The sequence below is a fragment of the Equus caballus genome, chromosome 17 (genome assembly GCF_041296265.1).
Source record: "Equus caballus isolate H_3958 breed thoroughbred chromosome 17, TB-T2T, whole genome shotgun sequence".
In the NCBI taxonomy this organism is placed as follows: domain Eukaryota; kingdom Metazoa; phylum Chordata; class Mammalia; order Perissodactyla; family Equidae; genus Equus; species Equus caballus.
In genome coordinates, this window is record NC_091700.1 from 14266941 (window position 1) to 14290552 (window position 23612).

General features: G+C 34.9%; 1 pseudogene; it reads right to left on the minus strand.

Annotated features, from left to right (window-relative positions):
- Positions 1–4716: 4716 nt before the first annotated feature.
- On the minus strand, positions 4717–5682 carry LOC138918593 (olfactory receptor 2G6-like; annotated as a pseudogene).
- Between the last annotated feature and the right edge of the window lie 17930 nt (positions 5683–23612).

The following is a 23612-nucleotide window of genomic DNA, read 5'->3' on the forward strand; positions in this document are numbered from 1 at the left end:
TCCCCTTCCTGGATTACTTCCCCTATCAATATTTACAAGTCTATTATTTTCTCTCTGTCTGTACAAAAACAATACCTTCTTAGAGAAATCTTCTCAATTCAACTCTCCTCCAATACATTTCAATTTCATTATATTGTTTTATATATTCTGTTGAATGCTACATCATGTTTCATTCCTTTAACTTAAACTTTTCTTGAATATTTAAAGTGTGTCTTCTATAAATGATGTATAGATTACATTGGTTTACTCAATATGACTGCTGGTATCTTCAATAGTCAAATTTAATCCACTAATTTTTATCATGGTTATAGATATATTTATTTCTAGATGTTTTAATTTTATTTTTATTTAGCCTATGACTTTGTTCTTTCTTTTTTATTTTTTAATGTTTCTTCTTGTTTGAGTAACTGAGTTTTCAGTGCCTATCCACTATTACCTTTTTTATTGGTTTGAAAAATGTCTCTTTTACTTATCATTTTATTTGGCATGACAATAATGCAAACATCTGTACTAAAACTATATTTTCTATAGACATAGATTTCCAATACACACACACAAAAGAAAATACATTTTATCTTACCTGTATTTCCATGTTTCCCTCACTTTTTAAATATTGATTCTTTGAGGATTTTATTTCCAGATTTTACAAATATATTGCATCTGTAAATGTATATCAAATGTTATTTAGATGTGACTAATAGGTTTACTTGTTTACAGTTTCTTATAAACTAGATCATCTTCATTAACCAGTATATTATTCTCTACTATAGTACACTTTTAAGCAATTATTCTAGAGAAAGTAGGTATTTGCTAATGATTCAGAAGCTTTTTATGTCCCAAAATTGACTTGATTTACTTTGTCACTTACTATCACATTAAATAGGTATAGAATTATTAAAACTCTAGTTATATCTTATAGAATCCAGTGTGGCTAATAAATTATTACATGCGAATCTAGTTTGTATATAGATGTTTTGTTCCTTCTCTGAGAACATAGTTTTTGTGTTCGTTAATAAGATGTGTACTGTTGGGAATTTTTCAACATTTATATTTATTTACTCAGTCCATTACCTAGATTATCTCTGTGATATTGGAGACAGGTACTTTTCCTCATTTCAGGAAAGTCAGTCTCTATCATTTTGTCCTGCTAATCTTCTTTATTTAGTGTGTCCTGGAGGAGTCATCTGGTGCACTGTGCATGCAGCCGTGTGCTGGAGAAGGAGAGCACTGGCCAGGGAGAGGAGATTGTGTGCATCCTTCCCACCTCTGCAATCAGTGACATCACACTGGCAACTTGAATTTACCACGGTGGGAGTGTTCACACTACGGACTTTGGAAAACACTACAAGTCATACAAATTAGTGGGTGTTTTTCTTTTGCTAGTTTTGTTTAGACAGGGTGATGATTAACTATCATACTACTGCCTCCACATCTTTGCCATTTTTTGTTTTATATATATCCCATTATATTAATATATAATATATAACAATGCATATGGATAAATATATTTACTAATATATATTTATAAATAGTATATATTTATATATATTTATACTTTTTATGATATATATACTGTTTTTCCTTTTTCCACAACATTCAGGGCATATGCATAGACCTTATTCTCATTTAATAAACTATTTTTCAGCTGTGTCCATCCTATTATTGTTCTATTACTGTTTTTTCTTCCAAATTTAATAACGTTTTAAAAATCACATATTTTCACTTGTTTTTATCTTTCCCACTACTTTTGAAACTATTTTAAAATTTCTATTTTACTTTATTGAGACTCCTTCATCAGTATTAATTCTTTTTCTTTTAGCTTCCTTCCTTCTTTCTTCTTTTTCCCTTTAATTTTAGAGGTTGTCTTTCGTGAGTTTGTTTTTCCTTAAATATGTGAAAATTTTTCAGTTTATACTCTTTTTTATGTCTAAGAGTGTCTGTTTTCTTTACCCTATTGTTACCTGATCCTCCCTCTCATATGGAGGCACAGACTATAGTTTTTCTGCTGAGCATTATGGTGATTCCTTTTCTTTCTGTTTCATTCCTGGGGTTAAATAGCTTTTCTTGGCACATATTAAGGATGGGAGTCGTCATCCTCACCTCTTCCACAGATCATCCTAAATGAACCTCTATAATTCCTGTGTCTGCGTCTATGAGCTTCAAGGTTCAAAGTGTTCCCAGTTATTTTACTTACAATTTGGGTTAGAGTTTGTACTGTGGGTTCCTTTAGTTTTTCTTTTCTGAGATCTTACCCTATGTTTTCTCTTTTCCTTGAATTTTTCAATATTTCTCATTTATAGAGGGTATCAGTTTCTTGCTTTTTTATTATTTTAGAAAACACATTTCTATCACTTCATGGTATTTGGAGGGGTGGTGGAACGATATGTATGTTGCACCATTTTCATTGTATAGTTTAAAAATGATTATAATATTGAATGATTATATATCTAGGCAAGATCATCTTTTTCTTTTGGAGAATAAAATGGAAAAATGTTTTGGGAAGCAAATTGGTCATGTGTGTAAATTGGCTTATGTGTCCCTGCTTTTGGCTTACCAGTTGCATTTCTGAAAATACTTTATAAGTACATAATAATAAACACAGACTTCAAATGTGAAAGTGTGCTCAACGTAGTTATTAATGAAAAGAAAAATATAAGCACACAAAGAATCTAATTGTAGGGAAAAATTTTTATAAATTCTTGATATTTTTGAAGATTATCCAATCACAGTACAAATGCTCACAATGATATAAATAAAAAAAGATAGTATGAAATTGTACATGCACTGTGATTGAAAGGCCGTAAAAATATATTATAGAGAAACTCTATTACATACAGTAAAATAGTAACAAGATATTTTCAAATGTGTTTCCCTTTTCATCTAAGATTAAGTTCTTTTGTTTAGCTTGCTTTTTATATGTTTGTCGCTTCTCTTACGTTATTTATTTACTGGTTTATTTTTTTGGGAAAATGCCTATTACTTCTTTGTTGTAGATAGTAAGCATACTTATCTTCTTTATTTCATTTTATGTGTACGTCTGAATTTTGTTAACATTTAATTTGTTGTGTATGGTAAAAATTTCATTTTGTTTCTGGGGGAAATTCTTTTTCATATTACCTTTAAGTGAGTTTTGATTTTGTTTTTTCATGTTTTTTCCTAGCAGTTTTTTCTGCATACTGTACTGCTTCCTTTACTTCCTATCTGACATTCTTTTTTTTTAGCTGTTTGTTTTATTAAATGTGATATTTTGTGTCATAGAGGCTGTATTTAATTTAAATTGATTTACATTCCAACACATATATATTCTTTTCTGTGTCTTGCTTTTGAGCATGAAGAAGTGGTGATTCTATCCTGTGAGGTTTCCTGTTGAGCTGCTGCTCTCCTCCAGGGCTGTAACTGAGCGCTGGTATTCCTAACCATGTTCTATTTCACTCCAAACTCTTCCTTCCATTACTGAGGGGGGAATTCTCATAACAAAATTCTGGAAGACAAATTCAACCAGACTTCTATGCCTCTTCTTTGTATTAAATTGAATATTCATCATTTTAGTTTCTGTAAAGATGTTTAAGCAAATTGGACAGGAGTATGTTTGGAGAGGCATCCCTGATTCATTCAGAAAGTTCTCCTGAAGTGATTTTCTCATGTGTGCACTCATTTTGCAATCAGTTTTACCTTTGGCAGTAGAGACAGGTCCAAACTTTATTTTGTAGACTGATATCAATATTCTGGTACAAAGATGATATTTAGATAAACCTCAGTTTTCTTTTCTGTCATCATAAGTCTAAATCACACGACAGCCCACAGAGATACTGTACCAATTTTACTTTTTGTTCTTGTGCCTCTTCTTTTCCCTGTGGATATCATAATGAAAGATGGGGATAAAATTAAGATTTTAGATTAAATAAATTGTTCTCTCCTTGTGCAAATCTCTTAAAATACTTGAGGTAGACAAATTGATGAAGTTCACCCTCTTTGGAGAGAGAGAGAGACAGAGAGAATGAAATACATGCTCTTTCACTTTCGCTCAAATTCTAAACACTTTAAAGAAAAGGGAATGAGGCTGAATCATGCATGGATTGGTCTGCTTAATGAAAGCTTATTATTTGATTAGTTTTATTAATTTAATGTCATATTTTGCCACAAATGTAATCAGTGTATTATATTTGTATTTCTCCTAACATAAATGAGCTAATATAGCGAGACTTGTCCATTCTGTTGTTTAAACTGACGTTGTAGGAAAATGGTCATATATTATTTCAATGTTTATTTTATATATATACACACATATATATAGATAATATGTGTGATAATGTAGAAATAGAGTATATTTCATGTTCAATGGGGACATATATTATGAAACAATTAATTTTTCCAAGAGGGTGAGATGGATGGTGTTTCAAGACAGCTGGAAGTGCAGGTAACATTTCAGTTGAGCTTTTAGGAGTAATTAGAGGTTTACCAGACAGACTAGCACTCCAGGGTTAAATAATCTCTGCATAAAATTTGATGGTGCAGTTGAGGAAGAGCAAAGAGTTTTCTGTAGATAGAGCATAGAGTCTTTGAATTCATGAGAAGGATGTTTGGGACAAAAGAAACACTATTGTGGCTTGAGTATGTTAGCTTCTTATAGAGTTCTATGTCTTTTACTTCTCCTTATGGCGTTGTACAAGAGAATAATACTTTGAACAACTGTCTATGAGCTAAGAATAGCCTACTTCAGGTTGTACCTACAGCTGATATCTTTTCTGAACCAAGATCATTCCCCTTTACCAGTGTCCTCAAGGCCCCTTTGACATCTTTGTTTCTCATAGTGTAGATAACGGGGTTTGAGAGTGTTGTGACTATGGTGTAGAAAAGAGAGACAAAATCTTCCTGGTTTTTGGATCAACATTTGACTGACTGAAGGTACATATAGATAATGGTCTCATAGAAAATGATGACCACAATCAGGTGGGAGAAACAAGTCCCAAAGGCTTTTAAGCGCCCTGCTGCTGATTTGATCCTCAGCACAGCTTGGGCTATAAAACCGTAGGAGGCAAAGATGAGTGACAGAGGAACAATTTAAAAGATGATATTGACCATAAGGAGTACTACCTCATTGAACTTTGTGTCCACACGGGCCAGTCTGCTGAGCACTTGCACCTCACACAAACGTGGTCCAGTTTGTAATGACCACAAAGAGGCAGTTGCACTGTAAGGGAGCACTGAATTAGAGAGGTGATAAGGCCACTGTACTATGCTATGCTGGCCATGGATGCACATAATTGAGGCTGCATAATGATTGCATAGTGCAGAGGACAGCAGACAACAGCATAGCAGTCATATAACATGACTGCCAGGAGAATATACTCAGTAGAACCCAACCTTGTGGCCACATAGAGCTGGGCCACACATACAACATAGCTCATGATCTTCTCTTTCTTATTCATGATAAGCAGCAACGGTGGGGCAACACTGATGGTGCAAGAAATGTGCACACAAGAAAGGTTACTGAGGACAAACTACATCAAAGAGTGGAGTTTTTGGGTCCAAGCAAGACACCAAAATGATGGCAGTCTTCCCCAGAAGCTTCAAGACATCAAAGAGCAAAATTAAGACAAAAAGGATCGTCTTTAGCTGGGACTGATCTGAAAATCCCAGGAGAAGAAATCCCTCTTCAGAACTGTTGTTGTTTACCTCCATTTTCCTGCAGACTTCAATTCATAAACGGATTAAAATTCTGGAGAAAGAAAATGATGAGGTGATCATTGGTGAGCTGACATTGTTTCCAATATGATTATCTTCCTTTTATAACTTTCAGCTATGTTTTAAAGACTGATAGCACTTTCCTCAATGTACATCCTTTGACAGGAAAGGGCTCTCCTTTCTCTTTCCTTGAAACAGATTTCACTCTTTCTAATGGGAACAACTCTAAAGCAAACATCATCAAAATGCCCTCTTGTTTCCATCCATCATCCAAGAGGGTATACTCATCTGCCCCTCACTCTTCCTCTACTAAAGACATTTCTAGATTTACTGATATTCATTTATGAGGCTCTATTCTACCAGTTTTGCTTTTATACTCCTAGAAGAGCCTGCCGTCATGTACTTTATAATTCTACAATGGCAGACAAATATGGAGGAAGCATTAGGAAAAATAGCACTTAGATATCTGCACAGAAATATAGACTAGATGTTGTTAGTGATAGTATATCTCATGCATGGAGAGTAGATTGAAGTGATGTGGCAGAGAAGTGAACTGCTGAAGAGATGGTCTTGAAGAGAGAGGACAGAGAGCAGATCAGAATCAATTTAGCATCAATCTGATGACCACTCATTGTTTTGGATCCTGGCATTAGCTTCAAGCAGAATTTGAGCTGCTGACATTTTTAACTTAAGGCTGAGAAGCAATCTCACAGACACATTTCTCCTTCAGTTCCCACCTCCTTCTCTTCACTTATCTCCTTTTCAGTTATTTTTCATATTTCTTTATTATTGTAGTTTAACTTACAGGTATTTAGGGATGAGTTAGAAAAGTAGTTTATCTTGGCTTTTTCTTTTGTAGGTAATTCCACTTGAAACAAAAGCTTCATATCTTGTCCTTTAAAATCCAAATGTTGAAGTACGTTCATCAAATTATACTATAACAATTTCTTAAATAAAGATCTATTTTTAAAACTTTTGATACCTTACTATATACTGTGTATACTTGCTTAGTATATAAACCTAATCTTGTTTTTCTGGATTATCCTATGTCAAAAACTTAAAAAATGAAAAAGAAAATCTTATTTTCAAAGACTGAATGCATTTTCATTTTGTAGCTAAAGTTACTTAACAATTGTTTTATTATGCCATTAAACTTGGTTATAGTTTATTACTATGATTGATAATGCAACAAATTTGCTTGCATTTGCTCATACTTTGATTTACTTTAGTGTTTCCTAGAAATCGAATTATTTGCTAAAAGACATGAAATGAATATAGTTTGAAAATCGTACAGATGAAGTGCAATGCTCTTTGTGGAGTGTTTGAAAGCTGCTCATGTCAACTCATCATGAATAAATTCAATTTTATTATTTTTAAGCCCTCTATTAATTTGTGAAAATCATTATTTTAACAATTATTTGTAGGTTGAAATTATTTGTTTATTTGCATTTATTAAATTTTGCTTTACCTATTCTTTTATTTTGTCCATTTTTAAATTGATATATTTGCATATTATAATGGTCTATTTATTCAGAAATGCAACTGACCTCTTTTCCTTTTTAGGCAAATGTTTTATTTCAAAATATTTTCAAATATCTTTTCTAATATTTAAAAACTACTACTGAAGTGATATTGCCAAGCATAAAACCAAAATAAGATGCAGTCTGCATAAAATGAAATACATGTATATATTATCCCATATCTATGAGTGTGTATACATAAAATCACATCAGAATCTAAGTCAAAATACAAGAAAAAATGAAGTAAAACAGAAGACTTACAAATACTCAGCCATATCTGGTCAGTGGCCATCAAAGGCAAAACATCTGATATGCATCATCATCAATAGCAAACATGTAAATTCCCATGCAAAGCAGCAGGGTGTGGACCACAAAGTGAAACCCATCCTAACGTTGGCACTCCCAAAAGCACAGTAAAACATATATATATTTTTCGTGTATCCATCTTCATTAAACAAGATGAAGATCTTGAAATGGTAAGTCTATGTAGGTCTTGATATTGATTCCTTGTGGCTTGTAATACTGTTGGAAAATATATTAGTTTTTATGTATACGTTATTATATATACATAATATTTATGAGATAATGGCTTATTACAGCAATATATAATTTCTCTAAGTTCAAAGGCTGTGGAATTTAAAAATTTCTTTCCTTAAGATAAAGTAGAAATAAAATAGTACAAAATCCCTCTGTGATCAAGAATCACAAAAAGAAAGTTTCCATTTGAACTGGAATAATGAAGAGGAAAGAGGAAAATAATGTTTGGTTCTACAAGCACTTTGTTCATGCCCTATGGTATTAATTGTTAGTTTTGCTAATGAAAGAACAGTGGAAAAACGAATTTGCAGGCTAAATGATGAATGTACATGCTAACTAATGTACTGAGAAAAAATTTCCTCATATACATATATGCGTATGTGTGTGTGTGTGTGTTTGGATGTGTGTGTATCTGCCAATGTCCCCTCATCACCTTCTCCACCAGTTCCTTGTCCCAGTCACAATCACGTACTACCTGGACCTCTGCCAGAGTCCCACAACTGAAAATCCTGTGCATCCTTATCCCAATCATCTTCTCCACACAGGCAAAGAGAGCAAAACTTTTCAAATATAAATAACAAAGCTCTGGGTGCTAGTATACACCTTTAGTTAGTCTTTTAATGTTAATATTGCTACTTTTATTCTTAAAATATATAATAAACATCCAGGAAAATGAATAACAAAAGAAACCACAAATGGTACCTTCTCTGTAATTAGGAGACGAAGAAAACACACTAACTAAAATTTACATGTAATGGAGAACAAAGGTACTGAGACTCATCAGAATTGGTACAGAAAACCTAGAATGGTATCAAGAGGCCTTGGAAGGAAGTAGCGTGGCATTCAAGGTCACTGGTAAGACCCCCAAAATATCAGAAAATTCCTTCTTCTATAAGGAGTGCATTCTCCCATCAGTGTGGATTGCTGTGCACATGTCTGATAGACAAGGGGGTAGGGAGCAATCAGAGGACAAGGAAAGAGACAGGTTTGGAGAGAGCCAGGGGAGGAGGTGGTAGAGCCAACAGTGCAGCATGGTCTAACCTGAGGGATTGCCATCCCAGTCATGGCCAGGAATGAGGAGGTGACAAGAAGTCTGACATTGAGAAACCTGCTGGAATGCATAGAACAAAGCAACAGAGCCTGAGAAACCAGTAAAGATCTCCTGTCTGAAACCCCATGGAATCTTCCTGGTAATAAGTAGAAAAGCAAATTAAATCCTTAAACAATAACATATGAAAATGCACTGTCCTTCAAAAAAATACTAAAGAGAAAATAAAAAATAATTAGCAAACTTCATATCAGAATAAATAAATTTAACTGAAAATTCTTGCCATAAAGCAGGTCTAAACCATGATTCAATGTTCAAAGTTGATTTACAGCAACAAAACTCTTCATAAAACAATTTCAGCAATTAGAGAACACCATGATGTAGAAATTAAGAATCCAGACATTTGATGACCAGTCAAGAAGAGGTGATGGTCAGACAACAGAAATGTGTCAAATGGGAATTGACTTGAGTTAGGAGAGAATTTGAAGAAAATGATGGAGCTTAAACTGAATGGTTGATTCATGGTTTGTATGTGGCTGTAAAATAATATTTAAAGTTAATAAATCAAGTAGTGAAAGATGAAGCATGAATATATCATAATAAACACTAAGATATATTGACTAAGGTTGTATGATAAGGGAAAGAAGAGAGAAATATTTTAGAAGGTATTTTACTCTTGCTCATGTTAGGGAACCAATTGACACTGTATGAAGAGAAAGAAGATAAAGAATATTTCACTATTTATAAAGTATCTTTTATACCCTATAAAAGTATCATGAAAAGATAATTGAACAAATACACAAATCTTGTTAAATGGGAAAAAATAAGTAGACCACATAATGAAAGACTTTTTAAAATAAAAAGATGCAGAGAATATAAAATAATATAAAATGCAAGATAACACAAGATAGACTTATTAGACATATCAACAAATAACTTTGGGTTTAGCATACTTACTAAAGGAAAAAGATTACTATTTTCTCTGCCTGGCAATCTCTTCCTCCAGAAAAGTTGTGGGTTATTTCTTCAGTTACTCAGGTCACTATTTGATTATGAGAGAAGACTTCTGTGTCAAATCAATGTGAAATAGTCATGTGTCCCTTACCTTGTTTTATTTTTATTCACATTAACCACTCATGACATTTTTTACCATGATTTGTGTATTATCAATTCTCTACAGTAGAATGTAAATCCAGGAGTTATGATATTTTACCCACTTTTATCTCAGGTGTCTCCCCATTGCCTAACACATGGCCTGCCACAATGTAGATGTTTAAAATAAATGTTTCCCTAAGGAATACACTGAAAATTTAGAAGTGACATCAGCAAGATGGTGGAATAGTTGATCCCTGGCTTTAGCTTCCCTCACAAATATACAGATTAGCAACTACTCACAGACAATAACACTTTTGTGAAAAATCCAAAACCTGGAGTGAGGCTGAAGGACCCCCTTCAGGAGCACAAAAGCTGAAATAACTTACATTAGACAGAAGAGTCAGAGGAGTGGTTTCATTTTAAATGTATTACCTTCTTCCAGGCCAGCAACAAACTACACCGAGAGGAATTCCCATCACCTGTGATTTCTCCAGTGGGGAACAGAGAGCCCAAGGCAGACATTCAGCTCCCCTAGAATTGTGGGGTGCTCCCCAGGAGGCCTACTTCTTTCTCAAGCCATGGCGAACAGAGGTGAACTGGCAGGGCTAGACCACCTAGGGTCAGCCTAGAGCAAAATAATGGGGACAAGGCTCACCAACCAGTCACAGATCTTGGTGGTAACACTATGTCCCTGCCAGCAGTGCTATCTGACCAGAAGCTTTCTCCGTCCTTGGAGATAAACTGCAACACTATATGGCCAGTGAGTACAACCAGCAGTTCTGTCAGGCTAAGACCTCTAGGCAGTGGTCCACTTCACCCAAGGAGCCACGCCTGTGACTCCAGCTGGCTGGAGAGCAGAGACAGCAACCCTACTCAGACTCATATCTCAGCCTTCAGCCTCACACAAACCTGGAGCATATCTGAGGTCCCATCCTACCTGGGACTCTAGTTGGTGCCCCTGCCCGACCAAGCACAACCAGTGGACCCACCTAATCATGCAGTCCAGTCTGCAGCCTTGCTGAAAACAGAGTATGGCCAGTGGACCACTTGACCAGGTACTACAGCCTGTGGCACCAACTAACCAGAGGTAACTGCAGAGCCCAGGCTGTGGCCCTGCATGATCATGGAATTCAGCCAGCAACACTGCCTTGCCAGAGAGCTCAGCCTGCAGCCACATCCATTTGCAGAATCTTGCCAGTGGCACTTGCTCGGCAGGAATCACAGCATGCATCCTTGGGAGCCAGGGCAGTGACCCCGCCAGAATGTGAAGCCCAGCTGGCCGCTATGCCCTACTGCAGAGCCCAGCAGAGAACCCACCTGACTATGGAGAACAGCCAGTGGTCCCGTCCATTCAGGGAGCCTAGTCAGAGGCCCCGAATATCTGAGGAACTCAGCTAGTGGAACCACCAGATCACAGAGCCCAGCCAGCTGATCTGCCCAACTAGAGCTCAGGCAGAGGTCCTAACTGAACCCAAGTCCAGGCCTTGGACTTGTCCAATCAGAGACTGGAAGAATCCTCCACCTCCCACTGTATACTACAAGCCAGCCTGGCTAGAACACTTGGTTGAGATGCCTAGTAACGGTCTGTGTCTGCCACAGTGAACCTATAAAGAATGAAAGATGACTACTTCCTTAATTGTGCAGACACTGACATAAGAATACAAGGATCAAAAAGACAATGGGAAACATGACACCACCAATGGTGCCTAGATTTAGGGTATAGCTTATTTTTGCAGGTAACATCACAGGGACTATGATCCCAACCCACCAATTAAACTAGGAGAGGTTCAATAGAGACTTATAGTTCTGAGATCAATTCTCTTGGGAAAAAAAAATCTTACTATTCAATTGATCTAAATGCTCACATTAGAATTCTAATGAACACAGCATATACAATTAAATTTATGTATCTGGGTTTAATTTAATTTAATTTTTTATTTAATGTTTTATTTAATGTTTCATAAAAAAATCACTGCACCTATTAATCTCTCTAACAAAAATTTTGAAGTGGGAAATTAAAAACTGAAATTTATTTATTATATGAATGAAGAAAACAAAACATAAAGGAAAATTGATATTTGGAAGCAAGGAAGAAAAATAAAGCTCAGATGAAGGACAATATATTCTAAAACATTCAAAATTATATTGAGTCAGGATTTTAAAAAGAATGTTATATATTTTGTCTGGGACTAGGATATTATTTGATTATTTTCTTTAGGGAGATAAAAGACCTTTAGTGGTATTTTTAAATGCAGAATGAATGTGTCTTTATAGATAACAATGTGCCCCTTGTAGTCATGATTTATTTGTGAGAATTCTAAATTTAAAAAATCAAATGTATGCAACACCAATGGACAGAACATCCAGACAGAAAATCAACAAGGAAATAATAGAATTAAATGAAAAATTAGACCAGATGGACTTAATAGATATATATAGAACATTTCATCCAAAAACATCAGGTTACACATTCTTCTCAAGTGCACATGGAACATTCTCAAGGATTGACCATATTTTGGGAAACAAAGCAAACATCAATAAATACAAGAGAGTTGAAATAATATCAAGCATCTTTTCTGATCATAATGCTATGAAACTAGAAATCAACTACAAGAAAAAAGTAGAGAAAGGTGCAAAAATGTGGAGACTAAACAACACGCTTCTGAACAAACAATGGATCATTGAAGAAATTAAAGAAGAAATCAAATATTATCTGGAGACAAATGAAAATGAGAACACGACATACCAAATCATTTGGGATGCAGCAAAAGCAGTCCTAAGAGGGAAATTCATCGCAATACAGGCTCACCTCACTAAACAAGAAAAAGCTCACATAAGCAACCTCAAACGACACCTAACAGAACTAGAAAAAGAAGAACAAACAAGGCCCAGAGTCAGTAGAAGGAGGGAAATAATAAAAATAAGAGCAGAAATAAACGATATTGAAACAAAAAAGACAATAGAAAGGATCAATGAAACAAAGAGTTGGTTCTTCGAAAGAATTAACAAAATCAACAAACCTTTAGCGAGACTCACCAAGAAAAGAAGAGCGAAATCGCAAATATATAAAATTAGGAAGGAGAGAGGAGAAATCACAACAGATACCAATGAAATACAAGGGATCATAAGAGAATACTATGAAAAACTATATGCCAACAAATTGAACAACCTGGAAGAAATGGACAAATTCCTAGACTCCTACAATCTCCCCAAACTGAATCAGGAAGAAATGGAGAATCTGAATAGGCCAATCACAAGTAAGGAAATAGAAACGGTAACCAAAAACCTCCCCAAAAATAAGAGTCCAGGACCAGACGGCTTCTCTGGAGAATTCTACCAAACATTCAAAGAAGACTTAATACCTATTCTTCTCAAACTGTTCCAGAAAATTGAGAAAGATGGAGTACTCCCTAACACATTCTATGAAGCCAACATCACTCTGATCCCCAAACCTGACAAGGACAACACAAAGAAGGAGAACTACAGGCCGATATCACTGATGAACATAGATGCAAAAATCCTCAACAAAATTCTGGCAAACCGAATACAGCAATACATCAAAAAGATTATACACCATGATCAAGTGGGATTTATACCAGGGACACAGGGATGGTTCAATATCCGCAAGTCAATCAACGTGATACACTACATCAACAAAATGAAAAACAAAAACCACATGATCATCTCAATAGATGCAGAGAAAGCATTCGACAAGATCCAACACCCGTTTATGATAAAAACCCTCAATAAAATGGGTATAGAAGGAAAGTACCTCAACATAATAAAGGCCATATATGACAGACCCACAGCCAACATCATACTCAATGGACAAAAACTGAAAGCCATCCCTCTGAGGACAGGAACAAGACAAGGGTGCCCACTTTCACCACTCCTATTCAGCATAGTACTGGAGGTGTTGGCCAGAGCAATTTGGCAGGAAAAAGAAATAAAAGGAATCCAAATAGGTAACGAAGAAGTAAAACTCTCGCTGTTTGCAGACGACATGATCTTATATATAGAAAACCGCAAAGAATCCATAGAAAAACTATTAGAAATAATCAACAACTACAGCAAAGTAGCAGGGTATAAAATTAACGTACATAAATCAGTAGCATTTCTATACACTAACAATGAACAGAAAAAGAACTCAAGAACTCAATCCCATTCACAATCGCAACGAAAAGAATAAAATACCTTGGGATAAACTTAACCAAGGAAGTGAAGGATCTATACAATGAAAACTACAAGACTTTCTTGAAAGAAATTGACGACGATATAAAGAGATGGAAAGACATTCCATGCACATGTATTGGAAGAATAAACATAGTTAAAATGTCCATACTACCTAAAGCAATCTACAGATTCAATGCTATCCCAATCAGAATCCCAAGAACATTCTTCACAGAAATTGAACAAACAATCCTAAAATTCATATGGGGCAACAAAAGATCGCGAATTGCTAAAGCAATCATGAGCAAAAAAAACAAAGCCAGCAGAATCACAATCCCCGATTTCAAAACATACTACAAAGCTACAGTGATCAAAACAGCATGGTACTGGTACAAAAACAGGTCCACAGATCAATGGAACAGAATTGAAAGCCCAGAGATAAAGCCACACATCTATGGACAGCTAATCTTCGACAAAGGAGCAGAGGGCCTACAATGGAGAAAAGAAAGTTTCTTCAACAAATGGTGCTGGGAAAACTGGACAGCCACATGCAAAAGATTGAAAATTGACCATTCTTTTTCACCACACACCAAAATAAACTCAAAATGGATCAAAGACCTAAAGATTAGTCCTGAAACAATAAGTCTTCTGGAAGAGAATATACGCAGTACACTCTTTGACATCAGTTTCAAAAGAATCTTTTCAGACACTATAACTCCTCAGTTGAGGGAAACAATAGAAAGAATAAACAAATGGGACTTCATCAGACTAAAGAGCTTCTTCAAGGCAAGGGAAAACAGGATTGAAACAAAAAAACAGCTCACTAATTGGGAAAAAATATTTACAAGACACTTATCTGACAAAGGGTTAATCTCCGTCATATGCAAAGAACTCACATGGCTTAACAACAAAAAAACAAACAACCCGATCAAAAAATGTGCAGAGGACATGAACAGACATTTCTCAAAAGAAGATATGAATATGGCCAATAGACACATGAAAAGATGCTCATCATCGCTAATCATCAGGGAAATGCAAGTCAAAACTACACTAAGATATCACCTTACACCCGTTAGATTGGCAAAAACATCCAAAACCAAGAGTGACAAATGTTGGAGAGGTTGTGGAGAAAAAGGAACCCTCATACACTGTTGGTGGGAATGCAAACTGGCACAGCCACTATGGAAAACAGTATGGAGATTCCTCAAAAAGTTAAAAATAGAAATACCCTATGACCCAGCCATCCCATTAATGGGTATCTATCCTAAGAACCTGAAATCAGAAATCCCAAGAGTCCCTTGCACCCCTATGTTCATCGCAGCATTATTTACAATAGCCAAGACGTGGAACCAACCTACATGCCCAGAAAGTGATGATTGGATAAAGAAGATGTGGTATATATACACAATGGAATACTACTCAGCCATAAAAAAGACAAAATTGGCCCATTCACAGCAACGTGGATGGACCTCGAGGGTATTATGTTAAGCGAAATAAGCCAGTCAGAGAAAGACGAACTCTATATGACTCCACTCATAGGTGGAAGTTAGTATATTGATAAGGAGATCTGATGGGTGGTTACCAGGGAAAAGGGGGGGTGGGGGGAGGGCACAAAGGGGGAAGTGGTGTACCCACAACATGACTAACAAAAATGTACAACTGAAATCTCACAAGGTTGTAATCTATCATAACATTAATAAAAAAATAAAAAAAAAGGAGCTGAACCAATTCAAAAAAACATCAAATGTATGCAGACATTCTTGAAAGGAGGATGGGAAATCATGGAGATCATTTTTATATTATTATATTTTATCATAGTGATTAAATATGTATAAAATAAAATTTACCATTTTCACCATTTTTAATTGTACAGCTCAGTGGCATTAACTACATTCATATTGTTGTGCCACCATCACCGCCATCCATCTCCAGACTTCATTTCATCTGGCAAACTGAAATCACACCCACTAAACATTAGCTCCCAATTACCCTCTCCTCCCGATCCCTAGCAACCACCATTTTACTTCCTGTTTCTCTGAATTTAGCTGCTTGAAATACGTCGTATAAGTGGGGTTATACATTACTTGTCCCTTTGTAACTGCTTTGTCTCACTTAGCAAGATGTCCTCAAGGTTCATCATGCTGTAGCATACGTCCACCAAGTGCTTCTTACATCTCATGTCAGAGGAAAGCCTTAGTCTTCATAACAGACGTGCGGAGCTAGACAACTTTCACCAGTGAGGGCCTTCTGAATGAGAGGGCCAAATACAAGGTGTCGTGTTTATGAAAACGGGAGCCTGATATGCTAGCAGGATCCAGAAAGAGTAACAAAAAGAGCACGACATAAATCTATGCAAGGCTCCCTTCTCACTGGGCCACCCTTGAAGTCCTCAATGCTGCCCTTCAGCAAATAGTGTGCATCAGGCCACCTTGCATGTCTGTAAAATACAGTACAATACAGTTTCATTGAGGGTTGAAAGTTTTGTATTTAATATCTGGCATATGCTAACTTAAGGCTTCAGGGAAATTAATGCAAATATAAATGACTGGCTAAGAATCATTGACACCATGAGTAAACTTCAAATCAATGGTTCCATTAAATTTAAGGCAATTTTACTGTCTTCATGATAGTACTAAATTGCATGATAAAAAATAGAACTTGGTCCGTAAAATACAGCATTTACTATATGTTTCATGGTATATTTTCTTTTGCCTTGCCTCCGAACTTTATTTTTTAGAGCCTTATTGAGACATAATTGACAAGTAACTTTGTGTAAATTTAAAATGTAAAACAGAATGATTTGATACATACGTGCATTGTAAAATGATTACCATAATAGGGTTAGTCAACCCCTCCATCATCTCATGTTTTAATCATTTGTGTGTGTGTGATAAGAACATTTAAGATCTATTCTCTTAGCAAACTTTAAGTATATAATATCGTGTTGTTAACCAGTTTCATCATGTTGTACAATATCCCCAGAACTTATTCATCTAATGACTGGGCGTTTGTACCCTTTGACCAATATCTCCCCATTTGCCCCCAGTTCAGCCCCATTCTACTCTGTTTCTGTGAGTTCGGGCGTTTTAGATTTTACATATAAGCGATATCATATGGAAACTGTCTTTCTTTAACTTATTTCACTTAGTGTAATGCTCTCTAGTTGCATCCATATTGTCACGAATGGTAGAATTTCATTCTTTCTCATGGTTGAATAATATTCCCTTGTGTATATTTGTACCACATCTTCTTTATCCTTTCACATGTTGATGGACACTTAGGTTATTTATATATCTTGGCTTTTGTGAATAATGCTGCAATAAACATGACAGTGCACACATCTCTCTGAAATCTTGTTTTCTTTTACTTTGGAGGTACACCAGAAGTGAGATGACTGGATCATATATTAGTTCTATTTTTAGTTTTTTGAGAAATCTCCGTACTATTTTTCATAATGGTTGTACCAATTCACATTCCAATCTACAGTGCACAAGGGTTCCCTTTTATGCCCACACTTGCCAACACTTCTTATCTCTTATCTTCTTGATGATAGCCACTCTAAGAAATGTGAGGTAATATTGTGGTTTTAATTTGCATTTTCCTGATATTAGTGACGTTGATGACCTTTTCATGTACCTGTTGCTGTTAGTATGTCTTCTTTGGAAAAATATTTATTCAATTCCTCAGCCCATTTTCTACTTGGCCTGTTTATAATTTCCTATTGAGTTGTATAATTTTAAATATATTTTGGATGTTAACCCATATCAGATATATGACTTTGAAATATTTTCCCCCATTTGAGAGGTTGTCTTTTCATTTTGTGGATCATTATCTTTGTTGTGCAGAAGCTTTTTCAGTTTGATGTCCTCCCACTTGTTCATTTTGCTTTTGTTGCCTTTGTTTTTGTTGTCAAATCCAAAAACAAAAGCCAAGATCGATGTCAAGAAACTTACCCACTATGTTTTCTTCCAGGAGTTTTATAGTTTCAAGTCTTAAGTTCAACCCTTTAATCCATTTTGAATTGCTTTTTGTGTGTAGTGTAGGATACTAGTCCTATTTCACTTTTTTGCATGTGACTATCCAGTTTTCCAATCTCCACTTATTTAAGAGATTATCCTTTTCCAATTTGCTATTCTTGGCTCTTTTGTTGGAAATGTATGGACCAGATATGAGTGGGTTTATTTCTCAGGTCTCTATTCTGTTCCATTGATCGATGTCTCTGCTTTCCCGCCGCAATCATATTGTTTTGACTAAACTTTGTATTTTAAAATCAGGAAGTGTAATACCTCCAGCTCTTTTTTCTTTTCTCTTGACGTAGCTGTGGCTGTTTAGGGTCTTCTGTGATTCCACAGAAATTTTAGAATATTTTAAAATTTATTTTTACAAAGCCATTGAAATTTTGACAGGAATTGCATTTAATTGCCAGATCTATTGAGTAGTCTGGACTTTTAAAAAATATTAATTCTTCTAATTCACGAGCACAGAATAGTTTTCCATTTATTTGTGTCATCTTCAATTTATTTTATCTTTGTCTTATACTTTTCAGTATATAGATCTTTCAGCTTCTTTGTTCAATTTATACCTAAGTATTTTATTATTTTTGATGCTATTATTACTGGGATTGTTTTATTAATTTGTCTTTCCAATAATTTATTGATTGTGTGTGTGAACAAAACTGATTTTTGTATATTGATTTTGTATCCTGCAACTTTACTGAATTTGTTTATTAGTTCTAACAAGTTTTTTTTGTGTGTGTGTGGAGTTTACAGTTTTCCATACATAGCGTGTTGTCATCTACAAATAGAGGCAGTTTTATTTTTTTCCTTTTTGCTTTGGATTCCTTTTATTTATTTTCCTTGTCTAATTTCTCTGTTTAGGACTTCCCACACTATTTTGAAAAACACTGGTGAGAGTGGGCATCTTTATCTTCGTCTCGTTCTTAGAAGAAAAACTTTAAAATTTTCAACATTGGATATGATGTTACCTGTGAGCTTGTCATATCTAGCCTATATCATGTTGAATTACGTTCACTCTATACTCAGTGTGTTGCAAGTTTTTGTTATGAAACAATGTTGAATTTTGTCGTATGCTTTTTATGTATCAAGAGAATCATCTGATTCTTATCTTGTGTTCTATTAATGTGGTGTATCATATTTATTGATTTGCATATGTTGAACCACCCTTGCCTCCAAAGGATAAATCCCACTTGATCATGGTGCATATTATTTCAAATGTGGTGTTGAAGTTGGTTTGCTAATATTTTCGTAAGAATTTTTGCATCTATATTCATCAGGGATATTGATGTATACTTTTCTTGCGGTGTCCTCATCTGTTTTTTGTATAATGCTAATACTGCTCTTGCAAAATGCATTTGGAATTGTTCCCTCCTCTTCTATTTTTGGAAGATTTTGAGAAAAATTGGTACTAATTATTCATCAAATGTTTGTGAAATTCACCAGTGAAACAAGCTGATCCTAGACTTTTCTTTGTTGGGAGGTTTTGATTACTGATGCAATACCTTACTTATAATTGGTCTCTTCAGATTTTCTATTCCTTCATGATCCAGTCTTGGTAGGTTATATGCTTCTAGGAATTTATGCACTTCTTCTAGGTTGTGAAATTTGTTGGTATATTATTATTCGTAGTAGTCTCTTATAATACTTTTTAAACACTTTCTACTTGTGTGATATCAGTTGTAATGACTACTCTTTCATTTAAAATTTTATTTATTTGATCCTTTTTTTCTTTGCTTGGTTGTTCTGACTAAAGGATTACCATTTTGTTTATCTTTTAAAAAGTTAGCTATTAGTTTAATCGATTCTTTTCAAGATTTACGTATATTTTTAATGTCTTCTTGGACACAATGGTTGTTAAGGAGTGTGTTTAATTTCCACATGTTTTCTAATTTTCTAGTTTTTCTCCTATTATTTATTTCTGGTTTTATACCATGTGGTCAGAAATGATACTTGGCATGATCTCAGTCTTCTAAATTTCCTAGGATTTATTTTGTGAATTAGAATATGATCTATCCTGGCAACATTCCTTGTATATTTCAGAAGAATGCATGTTCTGCTGCTGTTGGATTGAATATCCTGTGTATGTCCAGTAGGCCCTTTTATTCTAAAGTATAGTTCAAGTCCACTCATATATTTTCTGTCTGGATGATCTACCCATTGTCAAAAGTTTGTTTTTAAAGTCCCTACTATTATTTTCTTTTTATCTATTTCTTCCTTCAGATCTGTTAGTATTTGTCTAATATATTTCAGTGCTCATATTTGGTGCATTTATATTTACAATTATTATATCCTCTTGATAAATTTACCTTTTTATCTTTAAAATGTCCCTTTTGTCTTGTTTTGACATTTTTTTGCTTAAAATCTACATTGTCTGTTAAAAATATTGCAACTTCTAATGTCTTTTGTTACTGCTTAATGGAATATCTCCCCTGCACCTTCACTTTGAGCCTATCTGTGTCCTGAAAGCTTTAGGGAGTCTCTTGTAAGCAACATATAGTTGAGTCTCATTTTATTTTTATATATTCAGCAATATTAAGCCTTTTGATTGGAAAATTTAATCCACTTATATTTAAGGTGATTATTGTTAGATAAAAACTTACTAATACCATCATATTAATTGTTTTTATGGATGTTTTATAGTTTCTTTCTTCCAATTTTCTCTCTTGTCTTCCTTGTGAATTAGTGATTTTTCACAGCAGTATGCTTTGATTCCTCTCTCTTTATCTTTTTCGTATCTGCTGTAGCTTTTTATTTTGTGGTTATCATGAAGCTTATAAAAAATACTTGTAATAGTCTATTTTTCAATCAAAAACCCAACCATTTTATTTCCCCTCTTTTTATGTTTTATGTCTCAATTTAGCTGTTTTTATATTGTGTATTCATTAACAAATTATTGTAGTTTACTTATTTTAATACATCTTTCTTTTAACTTTTATACTAGAATTATATTATTATATTATTATATATTTATAATTATATATAATTATATATATTTTATATATATAATTATATAACTATTATACTAGAATTCTGATTTTGACTATAAACAAACCTTTACCAATGTGTCATATATTTTCATATATTTTTATGTTACTAATTAATGACCTTTCATTTTTGCTTGAAGAACTCTTTTCAGCATTTTTTTAAGGCAACTCAAGTGGAGTCGAACTCCCGCAAGTTTTGTTTGTTATGGAAAGTCTTTATCTTACTTTCATCTCTTAAGGTCAACTTTGCTGGGTAAAGTATTCTTGATTGGCACTTTTCTTTCTTTCACCACATTAAATATATCATCCTTTTCTCTCCTAACCTGAAAAGTCTCTGCTGAGAAATCCTCTGATTGCCTTATAGAGTTTCCCTTGTATGAGAGAATTTTTTCTCCTAAAAGGTTTTTAAAATTATCTGTCTTTGATTGTAGACTGTTTTATTATAATGTGCCTGGAGAATAGCATTTTGGATTAAAATTTGGTGGTGACCTATTAGCTTTCTAAAGTTGGATGTTCACATCTCTCCCCATATTTGGAAATTCTTTGGCCATTTCTTGCTTAAATAAACTTTCTGCTACCTTGTCTCTCTTTTCTCCTTATATGCCTTCTCTGGATTCTGTAAAGCCAGGCCAGGTGCTGACAGACTCCCTTTTACTTTCACTAGGGTGGTGCTGAATATTCAAGTTTGTGCTTTCTCCTAAACCTGAAGATTTGAGGAGGTATCCTGTGTGTTCTCACTAGGCATCTGCAAAATTTCACTCTCTCCACTGGTGTGAGTGCTCACAAGGAGAAAGAAATAGGGTGGAGATATGTGTAACTGAGGCATGTGAAACACTGGGGGTGCCTGTGGGATATTTGGAGGAATCTATAGGCGGCACTTCCACAGTGGCTCATGGGTGTTCTTCCCAATGGAATCTGTGATGTGGGTAGTCAGATCTGCATCCCTTTGATACATTCCATCCTGAGTCATGTGGGCTGTTTTCCCAGTGGTTCACCACCCCTCAATCATTTAGATCTTGCCTCGGTCCTCTGAATGGGGTGGAAGAGAAAGGTGTTTATTTTGAAGCATCTCATACAGTTGCGGATGTGTGAAGCCAGATGCCCACTCACATGGTCTCACTTTCTTCAGCAGGAGAAATCATGAGCCAAGAAGGGCTCTCATCACTGAGCTATGCTGCCTTGGGGAGGGTTGATGTGAGTAAAGTGAACTTGTTCCTTTTACTCTTTTCCATGCATCCAATCTTGGCTTTTTAAAAATTTTCTTCAACAATATGCTGTAAATTTTGTGATTCATTTCTATACTTCCACAAAGGCTCTCTCATCTGTGTATGATTGTCTAATTCAGCACTCTCCAGGGGCTCCCGGTTCATGGCCAAAAAGGGCTTGAGCTGGTTCATGGGCCACTTCAGGGTCAGATAGTTTATTAATATAATATATAATAATAATATGTAATAATATAATATAATAATATAATGTAATATATACTAATGATATAATATATAATATAATATAATTTTGACTAGTTTTTGTAAAGTATATACAGCTGTGATAACAAATAACAGGGATTCCTAGCACAGTATTTGGTGTAAAGAAGCTTTCCTTATGGACAGATATTTAAGATTGATGGAGATGATTAACCTGAGCTATGCTGGGGAGGAGTTGAGGGAAGACTCCATGCTGACCACGGGTGCATTTAGACTGAGCACATACAGATTTACAGCAGTAAATAGATACCAAAGCAAGCGAATTCTCACAAGGAAAACTCATAGCAAAGAATATGCAATCCCTAGAGTCTCTCCTAAGTAGCTGATGTTTTCTAGGAAGTCAGAGAATGAAAACTGGCAAGAAAAAAAAGAAAAATTAAGAATAACGTACTAATCCTTTATCTAAAGCCATAATGGGGTTATTTTATTGATAGATAACATAGCAGTTTACCTCTCAACTCTGTTGACCCTAGTCCTGGCTATGTGACTTGTTCCATGAAAGTGTCTTGTCCCATGAAACATGAAAAGGATTCATATGTGAACCTTCCAGGAAGAAAACTGAGAGCCTTCGTGGGGTTCAGTATTTTTTTTTTCTTTTCTCTGCCTACAATCAGCAATATTCCAGAGAGAAGTTGTCCCTACAACGTAGAAAATATGGAAAAGAGGCAGAAACAACTTGCGGTGGACATGAACAGTGAGTAAGAAGTCAACATTTGCTTTTATAAACTACTAATTTTTTTACCCAGCTTTCCTTTAACCATCATAGCCTAGCCCACACTAACTGATACACTCTTGATAATTTTCCTGGCTCAGGTCCTATCCTAAAGATGAATTGTTGCCACAAATAATAGATCTATAATTTGTAGTTACAGGAAAACAGAAAGACCAATGGAAAAAAATCTTTTTTATTGATCATATATGCCATTGGTGTCACTAAACTAAATAAATCTAAATTTAAATATTAAATCCTATTACACAACATTCTATCCCCAAATACTCTATCTTAGTCTGGCTTAAATTAAAGTATTTGGTAACAATCTCTTAAACAGACCTTCAGTAGACTCTTACATAAT